Source organism: Manis pentadactyla, chromosome 2, assembly GCF_030020395.1.
Source record: "Manis pentadactyla isolate mManPen7 chromosome 2, mManPen7.hap1, whole genome shotgun sequence".
NCBI lineage: Eukaryota > Metazoa > Chordata > Mammalia > Pholidota > Manidae > Manis > Manis pentadactyla.
In genome coordinates this window covers 163,197,912-163,215,499 of record NC_080020.1, presented here as the reverse complement: position 1 = coordinate 163,215,499, position 17,588 = coordinate 163,197,912, and positions in this window count along the sequence as shown.

The following is a 17,588-nucleotide window of genomic DNA, read 5'->3' as shown; positions in this document are numbered from 1 at the left end:
GCAAAAAGGAGCTGTTGAGCTTCTGAGCAGGGGTAGGTGCAGGGTTGGTATTTTAGGAGGGTCGCTCTAGCAGAGAAGTGCTGAGCAGATTGAGGGGCAACACAGAGGCAGGGAAAACAGTTAGTTGCTGCAGATTTTTCTGTGATTCAGGTGAGAGGTAACACCTCTTGATTTTTCACCATGCTGGTGTCTCTCCAAGGCCTGTGACATTAACCTTGGTCTCTTCATTTTTAAACAGGCCTAATAACACAATAATTCACAATCACAGTGTAAGTTGATCACAGGGACTATTGAACCACCTTGATGTACATTTGAAACCAACGTAAGATTGTATATTAACACTTGAATAAAAAATAAAAATAAAACAGGCCTAATAATACCTGCTTTTTAGGGTTGTTGTGAGAATGAGAAATGATCTATATAGCATATACTCAGCCTAACACAGAGCCTGACATACAGTGGAGCCAAATGATTAGCACCTAAATAACAACCCTGTCAATAAGCTAAGCCTGGTTCTGGTCCCAGCTGCATGCTCCATTTTCAGGAGCTCTTCCTGACTAGAGAGAAGCCTTTCCTCCAAACCAGTTTCAGCTGCAGATGGCCCCCTTCCCCACCATGTAGACAGAGCCTGTCTGAAGAGGTCAGGCAAAGTTGTCGGGTCCTGCTGCAGGGTCCCAGCTTTTGCTGTAGTGCCCCACTCTGCTGTGTGAGCTAGAAATTTCCTTTTTGGTTTAAGCTAGTGGGAGTATGCCATCTGATATTTGTAAAGAAGACTTCTGCCAGCTACAGGCACTTGTGTCCTTGAAGTTTGGGGACATCAAGGGATTTTTCTGAAGCACAGAGAACTTAGTGGTAGAACCAGAATTCAGACTTGTCTGGCTGGCTCTAAATCTACCAAAAACTGTCCAATACATTCCACACATCATTTGCAAGTATTTATTGAGTGCGTGTTATTTGCCAGGCACAAAACCAGCATCCCGTTCCTCCTCTCCACCTACTGAAGGGCTCGCCTCTCCACTTTCACTCCCAGTCTCTAAGGACTCTCGAGTCAGGAGACATAAAAACAGCCCTTCACCACAATAGGGGCCAGCACACTTACTGTGCTCCAAGAATCAATACTCCCAGAGTTCTTATGCGCCAAGGATGTGAGAGGAGCCAGCCAGCTACCTGCCTACTTGCCTACTGTGGTCTGCTCAGCATGCAGTGAGCCCCAGCCCTGGTCTGGGGCCTCCTGCCTGTACCCCAGTCTGAGTGGCTGTGATCCTGCTGCCCTTATGGCCCAAGTGACCATTTATGGGGGAGATTGAGGTCATTTTAAAAGTGTTTTTGATCTCAGTTTTCCCAGATGTTCCCTTTCTTTACTTTACAAATCTGGTTGAGGAAAGGGACAAGGACTTCAGGACAGTGTTTCCAAATCTGTCCTCAGAACACCCATGGACCGTAACAATGACGTCACCAGTCAGAGACAAAAAAGGAGAAAAACAACCTGCTAAGCGAGCTTTTCCTGAAGCAAAATTATTCCACTTAAAGGACCATCCTATAAGAAGACATCAAGTTCTTCCTCCTTTTTTGGTATAAAATTATACTCTTTCAGGTTGCTTGACTTTGCTGGGCCTTATTTTTAAAAATGGGACTGAGGGGCAGTGTGATTGGCCTAGATAACCTCCAAGGGCCTTTCCAACCCGTCTTCCAAGATCCTCAGGGCCTGGGGTCAAGTATGCTCCCCAGGGTGTGTGTCTCTCCCAACCTGGCCTGCCTCCCCCTTACTCTCTACCTCTCCCCTCCACACCCCCAGCCCCTTCCTGCTGAGCCCCACAGGGCTGGCGCTCTCTGGCTGAGCTCTCCTGTGTGCTCCATGGGGAAAGGCACCCTACTCTGGATTAAATGATCACCCAGGAGGTACAGCTTATAAAAGGCTAACATTGTTTTGAATAGCCTAATGTTTATCTCAAGATAATGAGTATATCAGCCCAACCTCCATGCAGGCTTGGAAGTTAGGACAGAAGCTCCGAGCTGAAGAGTGAAACCCAAGAACAAACACCAAGGCAGGGGCTGCGTAGGGGGTGAGTGTTGAAAAGGAAGGACCTTCTGGCTGACGGAGGACATCATAGGCTCCTGCTCACCTGATCCGGGGGAGCCACAGGCCATTCTGTCCTGTCTCCTTAGGTTATAGGTGGGGAAATGAAGGCCCAGGGAGGGGAGAGCAGTCTGTGATTGGGTGGGGGGGACATGTACGTTTTTTCTCTAGCACCACGTCAGCTGGGGGAAGGCCTGGAGTTGGGAAGGACTTGAAAGACACTTGGAAACCCACTCTGGGGGAGGCCTGAGCACTATGTTAGGGCAGACCCAAGCTCTCCATGAGCCCCTGCAGCCCCAGCCTGCTCTCTTGGCTCTGGCCCTTTCTCAGCCTCCTTTCCTTGCCCATAAACCCTTGGCTTAGCTTGCTGGCTTGGAGCAGGAGGCTGGTGAGAGAGGCCCTGGCTGGAGAGTGAGGAGGGCTGACGGCGTCCTCGGGGCCTGGAAATGCCACAGGCCTTAACTGAGAAGCTCCAGGAAGAGAGGAGGTCAAGGGGAGTTGTCATTACACTTAGAACTCCTCTCCCCCATGCACCTCAAGAGGATCCAGGGGCAGATGAGGTGCTAGGACGTCCTCATGGGTGCCCTCGATCCCAGACCTTCCTGGGAGAACGACAGAACCAGGAGTCCCTCTGTGAACCTCCTGTTGCATTCAACCCTGAGGTGAATCATTAATAAATCAAGGATGGGATAAAAGGCCATGCTGAAAGTTCCCCTGATACACTTCCTGCCAATGTCTTTAGCACCCGCAGCCTTTGGTGGAGAGTCATTTGTGAAGTGGTAATGTCAGGGGCCAGACAGGAACCTGCTCCATAGTCTCCGAATCCACTTGGGAGACATCACCAATTTTAGGAAGGTTTCCAGCAGGAGACCTGGGCAGGCGGTGTGGGCTCCCAGTGCTCTTGGCGGTGCCTGTGCTTGATCACACAGGAAGCTCGCTGCCTGGGAAGCTGGGAGTGGGGGCAGCTCACTGACCTGGAAAGGGAGGACCTGAGGAGCCCCAGGCTTACCCGCTTCTTGCCACCCTTTCGCTGAGAGTAAGAGGTAAGGCCAGGAGTCTCCTGGGAGCCTCCTGACTAATTCCCAGGGCCTGGCACCCAGCTCCACAGCTGATGCAAGGCCAGGGCGGGTGAGCTCAGCTTGCCTCTGGCACGCGGAGCTTCTTGTGCCCCACCATGCTCTAGGAAACCTGCTGTTCATTCCCCTCTGCATTGGGCCTCCTAGGTCTCCAGCTCCATTTCTTCTGGAAAGCAGGGACCACCCAAGGATCTGGGAGCAGGTGCTGCTTACAACTAGGGTAGAACCGAGCATTTCCGAATCAACCCTGCTCTGCTGTGAGGGGCAGCATGTGAACCTGGGCCCTGGAGCTTTGCCTCCAGGGGACCTGTCCTGGGAAACGGAAGGTCTGGACACCCCTTGGCCCTCAGGCTAAGTCCATGCCAGCTCACTTCCTCTTTGGGGAGAGGTTAGACCCTCTTATCCCATAGAAAGGTGGACTTTCATCTACCTGCTCTCCCCCGTCTTTCTTGATGCCGATGCCCAGACCCAAGGTGGGAATGCCAGGACCCACCCATCCTTCCGAAGTATCATCCTCTCAGGGTGAGGATTCATTCACTATTTACTAAGAGCTTAGTAAAAATAAGCTAACATATAATAACAACGTAACACGGATAATGTGAGCCCCATTTTACAAAGTGCTTCGCGACTAGTGCTTTGAGGGATCCCTGTGACAATGCTGTGACGTAGGGAGACCCTGGATGAAGAAGCTGAGGCCCGGAGAGTTTGACTCCAGAACCAGGAGTCACGCCTGCAGGGTCTTCCGCGTCCTCAGGCTGCCTCAGTCCTGCCTGTGCACCTGAGCAGGAAGTAGTCTTCCTCAGTGGAGACCCAGTTAGGCAGAGGAACTTTGCTCAGGGGGAATGCGGAGCAGGTGGAGGAGGCTGGAAGAACAGGACTTGTGGATTTAGGGTAGAGGCATGCTGGGGGCCAGCCTGCCAGGGAGGGCCTGGAGACATTCTGGGGAGCACTGAGGTCTGAGGGGTGCTACTCAGGGCACTGGAGATGCACTCTGATGCCTTAGCCCCTGGCTTAGGGATTACGCCAAGCTCAGGCTGGAGCCATTTGGGCTGGGTTTGCTGCCTGGGGGCTGACACAGGCTTCAGGACTGCCCCTCCAGGTCTGGTGCAGGACTAGGGCAATGTCCATCACTGGCCTGCCTCCCTGATGGTGCCGGGGTTGAACAAGGCCTTCCTTGTCATCTGCCCCATCCTGTCGTGGGCTGGCCCTCTCCCCTCAGCTGTGCCTGACCCTCTCTGGGTGGCCATATGAACATCCTCATGAGCCTTGCCCCCACCCTCCCAGCAGTTCCCATTGCTGATGCAACTTCTGAGGCTGATGAGCTAAGGCCGCCCAACCTGACAGGCAGGTGAGCACACACGGCACTGTGGGAGGGCATAGCCTGTGCCAGCTGCACCCGCCCCTCCCTGCTCCGGCTCTTGGGCCTGGCGGGCAGGCCTGTAATGGAGCCGGTGGCAAAGAGAGAGGCAGAGACGCCTTCTCCCTGGAGGCACTCAAAGACGAGACACAAGCTCCACGGGGCCACGTAAGGCCCAGCCTGCTGGCCACTCCAAGCCCTTTGCCTGCTCTCCTATCCCCTCACTGGCACCCAGTGTTCAGAGAAGGGGCTCTAAAGGAGAAAACCCACTGCAAAGCCGACTCCTGGCTCTGCTGCGACCTTGAACCAATTCCTGGAGCCACTCAAATCACTTTTAAGTTCGAATTATATTCAATTTTTATTAGATATTACAATCACCTGGTATTAAATTATAAAGTAAGTTAAAAGCGTATAACACAGAGAGAAACAAGTGTCCCTCCCACCCCTTTCGCTCAGCTGCCCTGCTCTCCTCTGCAGAGAAAAGCAGCGTTACCAGTTTCTTGTGTATCTTTCCTGAGATAGGCTAGATTAACCGTTGGATTTTTTATTACAGTGCTTGCATAGTAAGGTCACATCTCACTTAGCTTTTCTGCCTGGGTTGAGGAAGGATAAACTCCCTGCTTTGAACATTCCCTAAATGGACAGGAAGTGACCAGAGGTAAACTTCCCACAGCAGGCCCATGATCCGGTTCTCTCTCCCCTTCAGCACCATCCACCTGCTACCCCTCTGGACACCCAAGGCAAGAATGGAGAAGGACAGGTGGCGTCGACCTGGTTTCATAGACAGGGAAGCTCAAGAGCCTAGATATTAAGGAGACTCAAGGTCACACAGTGAGCTGGGGCACCCTAGTTTTCCCACCCATGATCCCACCTCCCTAGTATCTTGCCTTCACCCTTTAAATGACCTCAAGTTCTTAAATATCTCTGCCTCAACCAGACTATGGTCACCTCCAGAGCAGAGTCAAGGACTCTCCTGTCGCCCCCTCTGAACTGGACTTTAAGCTGCGGTCAACAGTGGTCAACAGTGTTGGTTAAATCCACTGAGAGGAGCAGAGGGTGTGCTATTCTCCCAGGGGCACCCCAAGGCCCTGATGTTTGCTATGTGGACACATGCACATCCCTGAGCATCAAACCCACTGACCCCCAGGCCTGTGCCTTGTTCATTCTTTCTTGCGTGGTTAGCTCAGTTAATGTCCCTGCTCAGAAGGCCAAGGCTGTGGCTTGGCTCCCCAGGGCTGGAATCATCCTGCGGGGAAACATTCTATTCTTTGCCACGAACTGCACAGAGTGTTGTGAGTTACAACTCATGACAAAAAGAGAATGTCCCTCTGTGAAACGCAAAGTGTACAGCTCTCTAGCTGAAGTGGGTGACTTCCTTTGTGATCCTCTCCTCCCAATTCCTCCCCATCCTACCTCTGTGATCCTTGGGGCTCCTCTGAGTGAGCCTGGTCCATCCTCTTCTGTTTCATACACAAAGGCTCAATTCAGGAAAGTGGGTCTCTCCCTAAGGGTCATGAAGCGCCTGGAGTGATTAGGTCCTCAGAAAATAGGGTAATAAGAAGGGACAGTGGCTTCAGAAAGTATGCACTGTCCCTGTTTATTGATGCAGCAGGAACAAGAGGGAGTTTTATTTATTTTGGAGAACAGAAGTATCTTCCCTGGCGGTTTTGTGAATGCAGGCTCAGTTTTGGGGTGGATGTGAAGACCTCGGAGCAGGGAGGGACCCTGGAGAAGGAGGGACTGGCAGAGGAGCTGTGAGCCTGAGGGGCTGCTTGTTTGAGAGGATGCTGCTGGGGGGAGAACAGGTGGCAGTCAGCGGGAGGGGGTTGGAGAGGGATTCCTGAGTGTGGAGAGAGTGAAAGAATGGTGAATATGAGGTGTGGCAGGTTAGGAGTCATGGAGAAGGAAGGTAGAGGCTCCACCAAATTCCAGAAAATCCATATACTCACAAAGTAACTCATCTGCTCCAACAACTGGCTCCACTTCCTGCTTCCTCATTCTGCTCAAGGTGTCAGTGTCCCCATCCTGATTGGCCAGGGCGCCAAACCTGGGCCTAGGATCTCACCTAACTCTCCCCAGGCTCGCTAGGGACCAAAGCTCTATTGTGGAATCTTAGGCTCCACCTGCCTTCCTGGAATTCCAAGTGTGGCTTCCTGACAAGCCCTGCTCCCCCTCCCCACTGTCTTGTCCCCTCTGGATTTCCCCTGCAGGCAGCTGTGTGAGGTCAGGGTGAACCTAATTAATTGGGAGGGTGACAGTTGCATTAAATTGGATGGAATTGGTTGGTTCAACCACCGATCATTGAAAATGGCGGCCTTTCTTAAATATGTTGTGATGATACCATTCCTCCAGAGTAACTTGCTAAGGTGCCAATGGAATCACCCACCAGAGCCTGGACTTGGTCTGGCAATAATACTAGCAACAGCAACACAAGGGTCCATGGTGAGTGGTGAACACATCCTCACTTGGCCTCTGGGTCTCCACTCTTTCTAGGTTCCCCTTCTATTTCATTGGCCCTTCCTTCTCTGTATATTTTTCTGGTTCCTCTTCATCTTCCTGTTGTGTGAACACTGGAAGGCCCCAGACTCTGTCATTCTTCATCCTTGCTCACACCCTAGATGACTTCATCCAGGTAGATTTAAGGTCCATCTCACTAGCTGACAGCAGCTAAGTTTTACATCTCTATCCTAGCCTGTCCCCTGAACTACAGGGTTGAATACCCAACTGCCTACTCAACACCTTGACATAGACATCTAATAAACATGGCCAACACACAATCCAAAATCAGACCTCTATTGCTCCACAACACCTGCTCCTTCCACAGCCTCCTACGGTGTAAATCCTCACAGTTGTTTTTCTCTTTTAAGGCTAGTGCCTGACTTAAGCTTTGATTGTCAGCACATCCACTTCAAAGATGGCTCTCTTCTGATAAACGCCTTGCCAGCCACATGAGTAGCTGCAGACAGGCTGCCACCTGGACTGAGGCTCCTTTGTTGTAGAGCTCTTGATTGATTTTGATAACTGATCACTTGAGCAACTTGCTTTTCTCCTCCTGTGCTCTAAATAACCACTCTTGGGTTTTAAATTCACCAATAAAGAGTGAGCCCAAACCCCAGGCCGCACTCTGTCTCTCTACCTGCCACCTTTTGCTGTGTAGCCCCAGGTGTGCTGTGTAATTTTCAGGTCCTGTAAGTAATAAACCTTAATTTTTTCAAGTTTCTTGGTGGTTATTGCTGAAGAACATCTTGTAATCATAATAATAACCACAAGGGCTGGTCCAGCCACAACACTTCCCTAACTCAGTAAGTGGCTACATGACACCTTCATTCTTCCAGTGCTCAGACCAAAACTAGTTCAAGGACCCTTCCGTAATGTGTTTATTTTACTCACAAGCCACAGTCAATACGTTAGCACATTCTGTTAACTCTACCTTCAAAATATACCCACCGTGGTCCCTGCCACCACTATTCCTGGCCACTGAAGGCTTGACCAAGGCCAACCAGGCTCCATGACCACTAGCTCACCACCACCCTCCTGGCTTTGTCCCCTGCCATTCCCCCTACTTGGCTCCTGCCACACTGGCCTGTTTGCTGGTCCTCACACCAGTCCACACCTGCCTTGACACCTTGGCACTGTTGTCTTCTTGTCCTGGAATTCTCTTCACCAGGCTGGCCCTCTCATTTCTGTCTGTCTCTACCTCGATGTCACCTTGTCACTGAGATGTCCCCAGACTACCCTGTTTTACATAGCAAACCCTCCCACACCTGCACTCTAGATCCTTCTTTTTTACATTTTTTTCATAGCACTTATCATATATGTGTTTGTGGAGGTATGTGTGAACACAAAAAAATAAAGTGTTCATATTTTTTGGTAGCTTATTATCTGCCTTTCCCTTCTAGAATATAAAACTCCGTGAGGATAGAGATAGAACAGTGCCCACCACATAGTTCTTTAATCATTAAAGTTGATGAATAAATCAGGTTAGAGAGGCTAAATTAGTTCCCCAAGGCCATACAACTAGAAAACATAGAAACTCAGTGGGTTAACTAATTTGCCCAAGGTCACAGAGTGAGGGGCAAAATTGGATCCAAGCCCACGTTTTGATTAACCACGGCATGTAACCACTGTGCCTTCTACCTCCCCATCCTCCCAAGGTCAACCACCTAGATTTGCCCTGCTACTGCTTCCTGAACAGCATCCTGCCCTACAGCTGCTCCCTAGCTTCTATTCATTCTTTAGAAAACATAATAGTTTATGCTCTTTGTATAATCTAGCTCAATACATACTTAACCTAGAAAATAGGAAAATATTTTCTAAAAGTAGAAAAAAAAACTACCAATGCCCAGAATCCAGAGACCACAGTGGTTACTCTAATGTTCTAAGTGGTTATTCCAGTCTTTTCTATGACATTTGTGTATGATAGGGGTCATCATTATAATCCAGACCACTCTTCACAAATCCTTGGTTCTAATCCCAACATAAGAGAAGCAAAGGCATATAATGGGCATAGAAAGACAGGCAGGCTTTGGACAGAAGACACAAAGACAGGAGATATCCCCAGGTAGGGGAAGACAAGCAAGAATGGGCAAGAAGGATCCAGGGAGGGGAGGGGAGTGTTGGGGCAGCTGTCTCAATAGGAACACTGGGGAAGGTCAGAGGTACACCGCAGTTCCCCACTTATCCATGGGGATATGTTCCAAGGCCCCCACGGGATGCGAGAAACCTGTTATTATCACACTCTGTATACACTAGGCTTTTTTCCTACACACACATAACTGTGATAAAGTTACTTTATAAATTAGGCTCCGTAAGAAATGAATAACAATAATTAATACTAAAATATAACAATTTTAACAGTATACTATAAGTTAGATGAATGTGGTCTCTCTCTTTCTCAAAATATCTTATTGTACCGCACTCACACCTCTTCTTGGAAGGATGTGAGATGATGAAGTGACATGAATGACATAGGCATTGTGACATAGCACCAGGCTACTTTTGACCCTCTAATGCTATGTCAGAAGTTGAATCTGCTTCTGGACTGCAGTTGACCTCAGGTAACTGAAATCTCAGCAAAATGAAACTACAGATAACAGGGGACCACTATAGTCAGGTGGGAGGAAGGTGTGGGGAGCTGAGAACCAAAGCTGAGGCTGCAGAATTTGGACTCAGTAAAGGAAGCCTCCAAAGCTTCCTGCATGTGGGGTGGAGATACTGGAGGTTGGGAGACTATTCAGGGATAAAGGGTCCTTATCAGAGATAATTCAGAGGCAGAATTATTGAATTGAATGTGGAAGTCATAAGAAGGGGAAGAGTCAGAGATGACTGACAAGGTGTGTGGCTGAGGGGCTCAGTGAAAAGTGGTGGCTCTATCAAGGTTTTCAGTCAGAGAAGGAAAGGGGCCTGCTGGACCTAATTCTGAATGTCAGAAATTGGCTGGGGACCCTGCCACAGGCCGCACTGTCCTAAGGGGGATTGTAACACAGGTGTTTCCCCAATGAGGGAGCAATGAGGGAAGCAAAGGATGAGACATGAGCGTAGGCCATTCGCCAGCCAGGACCCTGCAAAGACGCTGCTTGCCTGTGTGAGGGGCCACCGCACCCCAGGCCTGCTTGCCTCCCCCTGCCTCCCTTCTGCCTCTGCTCAGGAAGCCACTCTGTCCCCCGTGCACCAGCGCCTTCTCTGATCACACCTCTCTGGCCACACCACTTAGCTTACCTCACACACCAGGCTGCCGTCTTCCCTAAGGGGTCCCATGTCTTGCCTCCTCACCTCATTCTCAGCTCCGAGGCCTCTCTGCCCTGTATGCCTGCAGCCACAGCAGTGGGTGCATAGCTGAACCTCCACAAATACCTCTTGACTTGGCTGTCCTTTTCCACTCTTGTCATCTACTCCCCAACTCTGTCAGCTTCCCTCTTGGCTGATGACTAAGCCTGACTCTGAGAGTGGTAGGTAACTTTGGCGTATTTGTGTCAAGCATTGCTGATTGGTGCCAACTTAGCCACATAAGGCTGGTTTCTAGTACAGGCCCCTTGAACCTAGCCAGGCCAGCTCCCATGTGCCTGCAAATCCCCAGGATTTTTTAAAAATGCTGATTCCAGTTTGGTGGCCTGAGGTGGGCCTGAGTTCCTGTGCTCCTACAAGCTCCCAGGTGACACCCAAGGACTACACTTGGAGTAGAAAGGACCTGGTGCCTCATCAGCCTGGTTAGTTTAATTCCTCTGGCCCCAGCTTTCTCATCTGCCAAACAGGGCTCTGACCACTTTGCTGGGTTACCACAGGGTGGAATGAGTTAGTGTTTGTGAAAACAGAATAAAAACCAAACAAACATCCGATGTCACTATATCCCTCTGGTATTCCTGCCAGGATGGATGGGATAAAATACACAAAAGGCCTCAGAAGGTGTGTAGTAGAGGTTAGTTACTCCTCTTCCAGAGGCTCTAAGGTTGCATGCATCACTGTCTGATACCAGGTAAAGGGACTGTTCCCAAATTTCAGGCAAATATACCCACTGTTCAATCCTTTAAAAATTTAAAAAACATTCTTAGCTTGTACACTTTACAGAAACAGGTGACAGTCCAGATTTGGCCTGCAAGCTATAATTTGCTCACCCCTGGTTCAAACCCCCACTAGCTGGGTATTCTGTTACTGTAACCAGAAGGAGCCCTAGTCCTGGTCAGAAAGGGCTGTCCTTAAACACACGTTTGCTGAGCTTCATCCCCTTGTACTCACAGAGGAGTCAGAGACACAGAGCTTATTTGCCCTTTGATTGATTGTCCTTAACATTAGTCAACACGCACCAGAAAACATATTGAGGATGTCGAGACTGGGAGAACATAATTTGGGGTGTAAACTGGGATTTGGATACGTGTGAGTGTACCAGGGAGCTTATTGAGCGATTGAGCAGACTTCTGGGAAAGCTCCCATCCCAAAGGACTGAGGAGTCAGGCACGACCAGCTCGGCCCAGATAAAGAGACTCTGGTCATCAGAGGACAGGGGCACAGGGTGTCTCAGATTAGAAATACAAAAATAGAAAACCCTTTTCATTTTTCAAATTGCTGTGGCCATAAGTAGCTTAGGGCCACTCCAAGAAATGTAACACAGTGGGGATGAACCAGGTCTTTTCCCATTGTGCACTAGAACATTGTGCCATGTTGGCATCACAAACTGCCAATATCTCCCAGAACCTAGTGGTACCCAGAAGATACCCAGTGGGAGACTCAAGACAGCCCTAGTGCCAGAGAGGAATCCAGGTATTTCTAAGTCCTTGTGAAACAGCCCTGAAAGACTCCCAGAAATTCTTGATGAGCACTTCACAGGGCAGCTTTCTTACTGAGACCAGTGTTTCTCCCTTGGCCTTCCCTTCAGTGCCACCTTGGAGACCTCCCCAGTGTCCTCCTGCCGGCCCCGGCTTGTGTATGCACACTGTCTTCTCCCTCCTCTAGCCCAGTGGCAACAAAGCCTCAGAAATTTCCTGTGGACACCCAGCTTCTACCCCAGAGTAGCAAAACGCCCTTTCGTATCCTGTCTCCAACCTCTCATTTCTGCCTTCGCTATGTGTGACCCAAAAGGTGGAAAGAGTAGAAAGAGCCCCAGATTTCAACTCCTAATTTCTAGCTAGAGTAGCTCCTAAGGGATTCTCCCGCTACAGCCCATTCCCCAGGGACTACCCTTCCCCATCCTCATGACCATGGGAGCTGCCATATCAGAAATATAGAACTCCACCCCCTGGTGGGGACAGGGGTCTGCTCCCGGACCAGTCCTGGCACTCTGCTCTCTTTGCCAAAATTAGTCGGTCTGTGAGAGACACGGGATTCAAACTGGACTAATGCTCACTTCCCAGAGTTTGAGAGACTTGAATGTATCTCTCTATGTAAAATTTAAAGCAGGTTGTCACAGATCATCCTCCTGAAATCCACCAAAATAGCAGGGGAGGAATTTGTAAAAGGGCACCATGAACAATAACAAAGGGAACCCAGGAGGGGACAGCAACACAATTTTGAAAGCTGGAAAGTAGACGGATGAGTGATAACTGAATTAGAAGACCTGAGAAAGCTGTGTACTAAACTGAATGTGCAAAAGCCAGAAACAACCCAGTTACACCACAGAGATGAGAGGCACCAGGTACCACTCACTGGAAGTAAGGTTAAAGTTGGGCTTAAGAAACAGAGGACTGATTAAACAAATATTTAAGAGGTAATTAGATCTCCAACCCCTCTCTCATTATCCGTAGTGACTGTCCCTCTTCTACTCCAGCAGAAGACACTAGAGACTTCCTCTAGGAAAGGATAAAACAGGTTTTCTGGACCAGGCAACATCAGTCACAGTTGAGGGCATAGGTGTCATATTGTAAACGGGGTCCCACGTGACATCTAAATGAGGAGACTACCATCTCCATCCTCCCATTCCACCATCAGAACACTGGCAGTCAGACTTAACTCCCTGGGAAGGAGGCTGAAAGAAACTTTTCTAGGAAATCTGACCAAGCCCAAGAAGAAAGATATGCCGATACCAGCGTCAGAGGTTTCCCAGTGAACTGGCCTAGCCGTACCACGCTGAAGCAAGTCCCCAGTTGACAAGCCCCACATATGCACAAGGGGCTTCCAGGTAGCTTTCCCATGTCCCACTCTTAAATATGTGTGCAGACAAGACAACCGCAAGATAACGGCTAAGGAAGACCCGATCACCACCCTATATAACATGTCTAAGGAGCAGCCAGTGCAGAGACAAGTCCAGGTCAAAGGTGCAAGATTTCTTCAAAATGATGAAACTGATGGAACACCCATTGTGTTTGGACACACAGAGAGATTTATTCTACTCTGGCGGAGTTGGGGATTGAATTAGCAATGAGTACGAGAAAACCCAAGAGAAAAACAAGACATTTAGTAACTCTGAGATAAGAATGGAGAAGTAAAGGGACTATAACCCAGTGGGGTCATTGAGAGGTGGGGATGGGGGCCGTGACAGGAGGTGGTCGGTGAGAAGTCAATCCTCACCCTCCATAAGAAGTAAATATATAGCACCTAAAATTCCTCCATGGTATCAGGGGCAATACCACTTAGTTTTCTTATAAATTCTCCCTTTTTGCTTAAAGCTTGTCAAAGTTGTCTTTTATAGTTAAAATGTTAGCTAGGTGATCATTGGCCAATCGTTTCCTATCCCTGGGCCTGGGGACCCACCCACACAACAAGCCCCTACTCTGTGGTTCTATATACTTTTCAGCTCCTCCCTTTTCATAACTTCCTTCACCTCCTCTCTCCCCTACTCAACCTTCCTACCAGTATCTGCCACACCCATTTACCAAAACGAAACTTCCCTTGGGGGTGTGTGCCTTGGCCTGTATTGTGTCACAGTGAATCACCACGTTGAGAAATCCTGAACGGAGGGAGTCTGACTAGGCAATCCTGTGCGGGAGGGAGGGGGAGGGGGGTGTGGGGGAGGGGGCTCTGGGGCTGGACAGAGCTCTGAGTCTGCAGTGTTCACCTGTGATTCTACTGGTCCCCAGTCTTGGACTTTCAGCTTTGATTTTCTACACTTTAAATTGCAAGTTGACTTATTTATAAATTTTATCCCACTTATATAAAATTTGAATCAACTTTACAAAATTAATGAGATATAGGCAAAGACAATTAAAAAATAAAAAGACAGACCAAAACTGAAGTAAAAAGGTCAGAGAAATGAATGTTTCAAGAAAACTGTGATGATAAATTAATTGATATAATGAAGTGCTGAATCTTGTTCCAAGTTCATTGGTAAGTAAGACAAAGTAGAAGTCACATGATTTCAGAGTTTTTCTACATTCAAAAAACATTTATTGAGTACTGAATCAGCCCGGATTATGTTTGGCTGCACAAAACAGAAAAAAGCTAATAATAGTGTATTTTTTCTAAGGGTAAAAAGTCTGCAAGGAAGGAAACCGAGGTTTGTATGGAGCCTTCTGGTCATCAGGGACCCCAGATCTCTTACAGGTCAGTGAGGTTTCTTAAGCTACAGCTATCACATTTGCATCCCAGGTAGAAGTAAAGATGAAGATGAGAAGAATATTTCCCTTCTATTTTAAGGAAGCCCCACATGACACTGCCACTTACATCTTAATGTCCTGAACTTAATCACATGGACACACCCAGCTACAAAGGCATGTGGGAAATGCCTTTTAGCTGGATGCCTTGCCACCCCAAATGGGAACATGAGTGAATGCTGAGGCAGCAGTTTCTGCTACAAACACTCACTATGTGGCAGGTGCTTCTGGGCCCAAGAAATACAAACATGAAGACAAAGGCCTTGCCCTTAAGGAATTCACAGATTTTAGGAAGGCACTAATAATGAACTGATTATTATACCACTAGAGAAAACATGGAATAAAGATGTGAACAAAGAGCTGTGGGAGGAAAAATGAGGTAGCAGTGAGTTCTGTCTGGAGACAAAGGGTAAGATCCATAGAGAAGGTGATAACTGAGCAGAAACTTAAACAGCATAGAAATTCAGAGCAGAGGGGAGAGGGCTGTGGGTGTAGGAAAGAGTGGGCATAAAACGCACTGAAACAGCTGGATTCTTTGTGCGTAATTCTGGTTACTTTTGCATGTCTTTAAAATAGGGTTGTCAGAGGCCTGGTGGAAGATAAGGCCAAAATAAAGGCGTAAAGGGCCTCAAAAACTCCACTAAAAGGAGATTGGTGATTCTGGAGGGAATGGGAAGCCCAGAAGGCTCTAAGCAGGATATCATGGGATGAGATCCTCATGTTCAAAAGAGAACCACGGAATAAGAGAAATAATGAACTAAGGCAGGGGGACATGGGAAGCAGAGAGAACAGCTGAAGGACAAGCTAATCATTTATGTGGCATGTCTTAAGACCTGAACTAGGTATGGGGAACTCATGGGGCTGGAGAGGAGGGAATGGTTTGACAGACAAAGTTGATTTATCACCGATTGGATGTGGAGAGTGAGGAAAAGGCAGAGACAACTAGAGGACTTAGGTGTCTAGTTAACCCCTTGGTGGCTTCTGATAATGTATTTTCTGTCCCTTCCTTAACCAAGGTGCTACCATGTGCCTGGCACAGTCTTAGCACTGGAAATTCAGTAGTGGGCAAGACAGATGTGCTTCCTGCCCTCAGGGAACCCGTGTCTGGAGAGAGGGTTACAAATTAACAGAGCAATTTAAACAGGGTGTCAGGTCAGATACAAACATGCCTGTGTGGAGGCAGTCTGGGAAATCAGATGTGAATGGCAAAGCCAGCCATGGGAATCAGGGCTGGATCTGTCCATTCAGGCACAGTCTTGGATGCTGGGTTGCACCAAGGTTTCACAAGAAGGTCCAATGCTCTGGCCCCCAGGCCAGTCTGCAGAGGTGTGCATTACAGTCTATGGTTTTAGTTAGTGAAGGCGTTTCTCCATGCACCTGAAAGTCCAGAGTTCATCTCGCCTAGAATAACACCTCATGATAGTGAGGGTGTGGGGAAGCAAGAACTTTCTTTCCTGAACTGTAGGTGGGAATGTATAAATAGCTAGGCCTTTCTGGAGGCAACATGGCAATAAATACATAACACCTTGGGAATATACATGCCCCTGACCCAGTGATTCTTCTAGAAATCTATCTCAAAGAAATGATTAAGGATGTAAGCAAAATGTTTACATTAGCAAAATGATGTTATTGTGTAATAAGTGAAAATTTGCCAAATAAGTTCATGTGATGAAATTCCATTCAGCCTTTATTATTTATCACAGTCATCTTAAGATATATTTTAAGTGGGGTGCAAAAAGTGAATTTTCTTTTCATTATGGGGTAAACCATTTTGGTTAAATTTTGATCAATACAGAAATTAAATTATTGTACATAGTGTGAAAGTAAAAGGAAATTTCAGTGTAAGTTACAATCATTGTAGTTTCTCTAAATTGTTGATAAATGTGCTTCTTCAAAGATAGAGGTTATGTTGCATTCAAATCTTCTGCAAGGAATTATTTGACTTTTCAAATAAACTCCACAAAGTCAGGGCATCTAATGTAATATATTTAAATTCTGCCCTGTACATTGTATTTTCGGATATTGAATTTTAAGTGTACTTTTACTTTAGCCAATTATATTTTTAATACAATTTTACTAGAGTTTACTATTTTGGTACATGAGTTTCTTAAGTCATTATATTTTTAAGGCAGAGAACAGATTAATCAAGTACATTACAAATACATTAGTGAAATTATGATACCTTGGAATAGCAATAGATTTATACCTAGAAAATCTAATAACCCAGAAAATCTGATAATCTGGCATGTTTCAAGTCTTCTCTATGCTTGGTTATTGAACTTTAACTGTATCATAAAAACTTGAAGCATGCCCAAAGTTGTCAAGAAGAAAAGTAAAAGGCACAAATAAATTCGACCCCAATTCCACCACTCAGAAAAAAATTCACTGTTGACGTTTAGGGATCATCAGTCCAGGTATTTCTATATGCAAATATACAGATCAGAATGAGAATGAAAGAAAGTGTGTGTGTGCGTGTGTGTGTGTGTAGGTGAGAAAGAGAAATAGTTTTACAAAGAATGAAAATACCCACAATAGCATTACAAAAAAAGGAATCACATTTTTCTTTTAAACAAAAGCATGACATTTATCAGGAGGAAAAACGGTGAAGGAATTCTTGAACTTCAGAAAATATTTTTGACACTAAGTAATACAGCTTCTTAAAAATAGCCCTTTAAATTAAGAAACAGATTAACATTAAGAGTTTTGAGTCATTTTTAAAAATGCTTTTCAACTTTAGATCATATTTATTGACTTCCAGCCAAGAAACATGAGGAAATTAGCACACACATATTGCTCTCATTTCCTCTTCCCTTGCCTCCTCCTCCTAATTTTGTTGGTTGTATCATTTTCACACAGGAAAGGTTAATATTTACATTCCATTCTTTTGCCACAATTCCTGCAATTATCTTGTTGGTTGTATTTAAATGTCTCTGGTGCTTATGATTGTTCTTTTACCATGACTTCTTCATTCCTGGTTTTGGAGTTATCCCTTCATTGATAGAATTTTGTCATCAACTAGTCTGTTTTTCATATAGGTTTTGCGGACCCTTGCATGATGA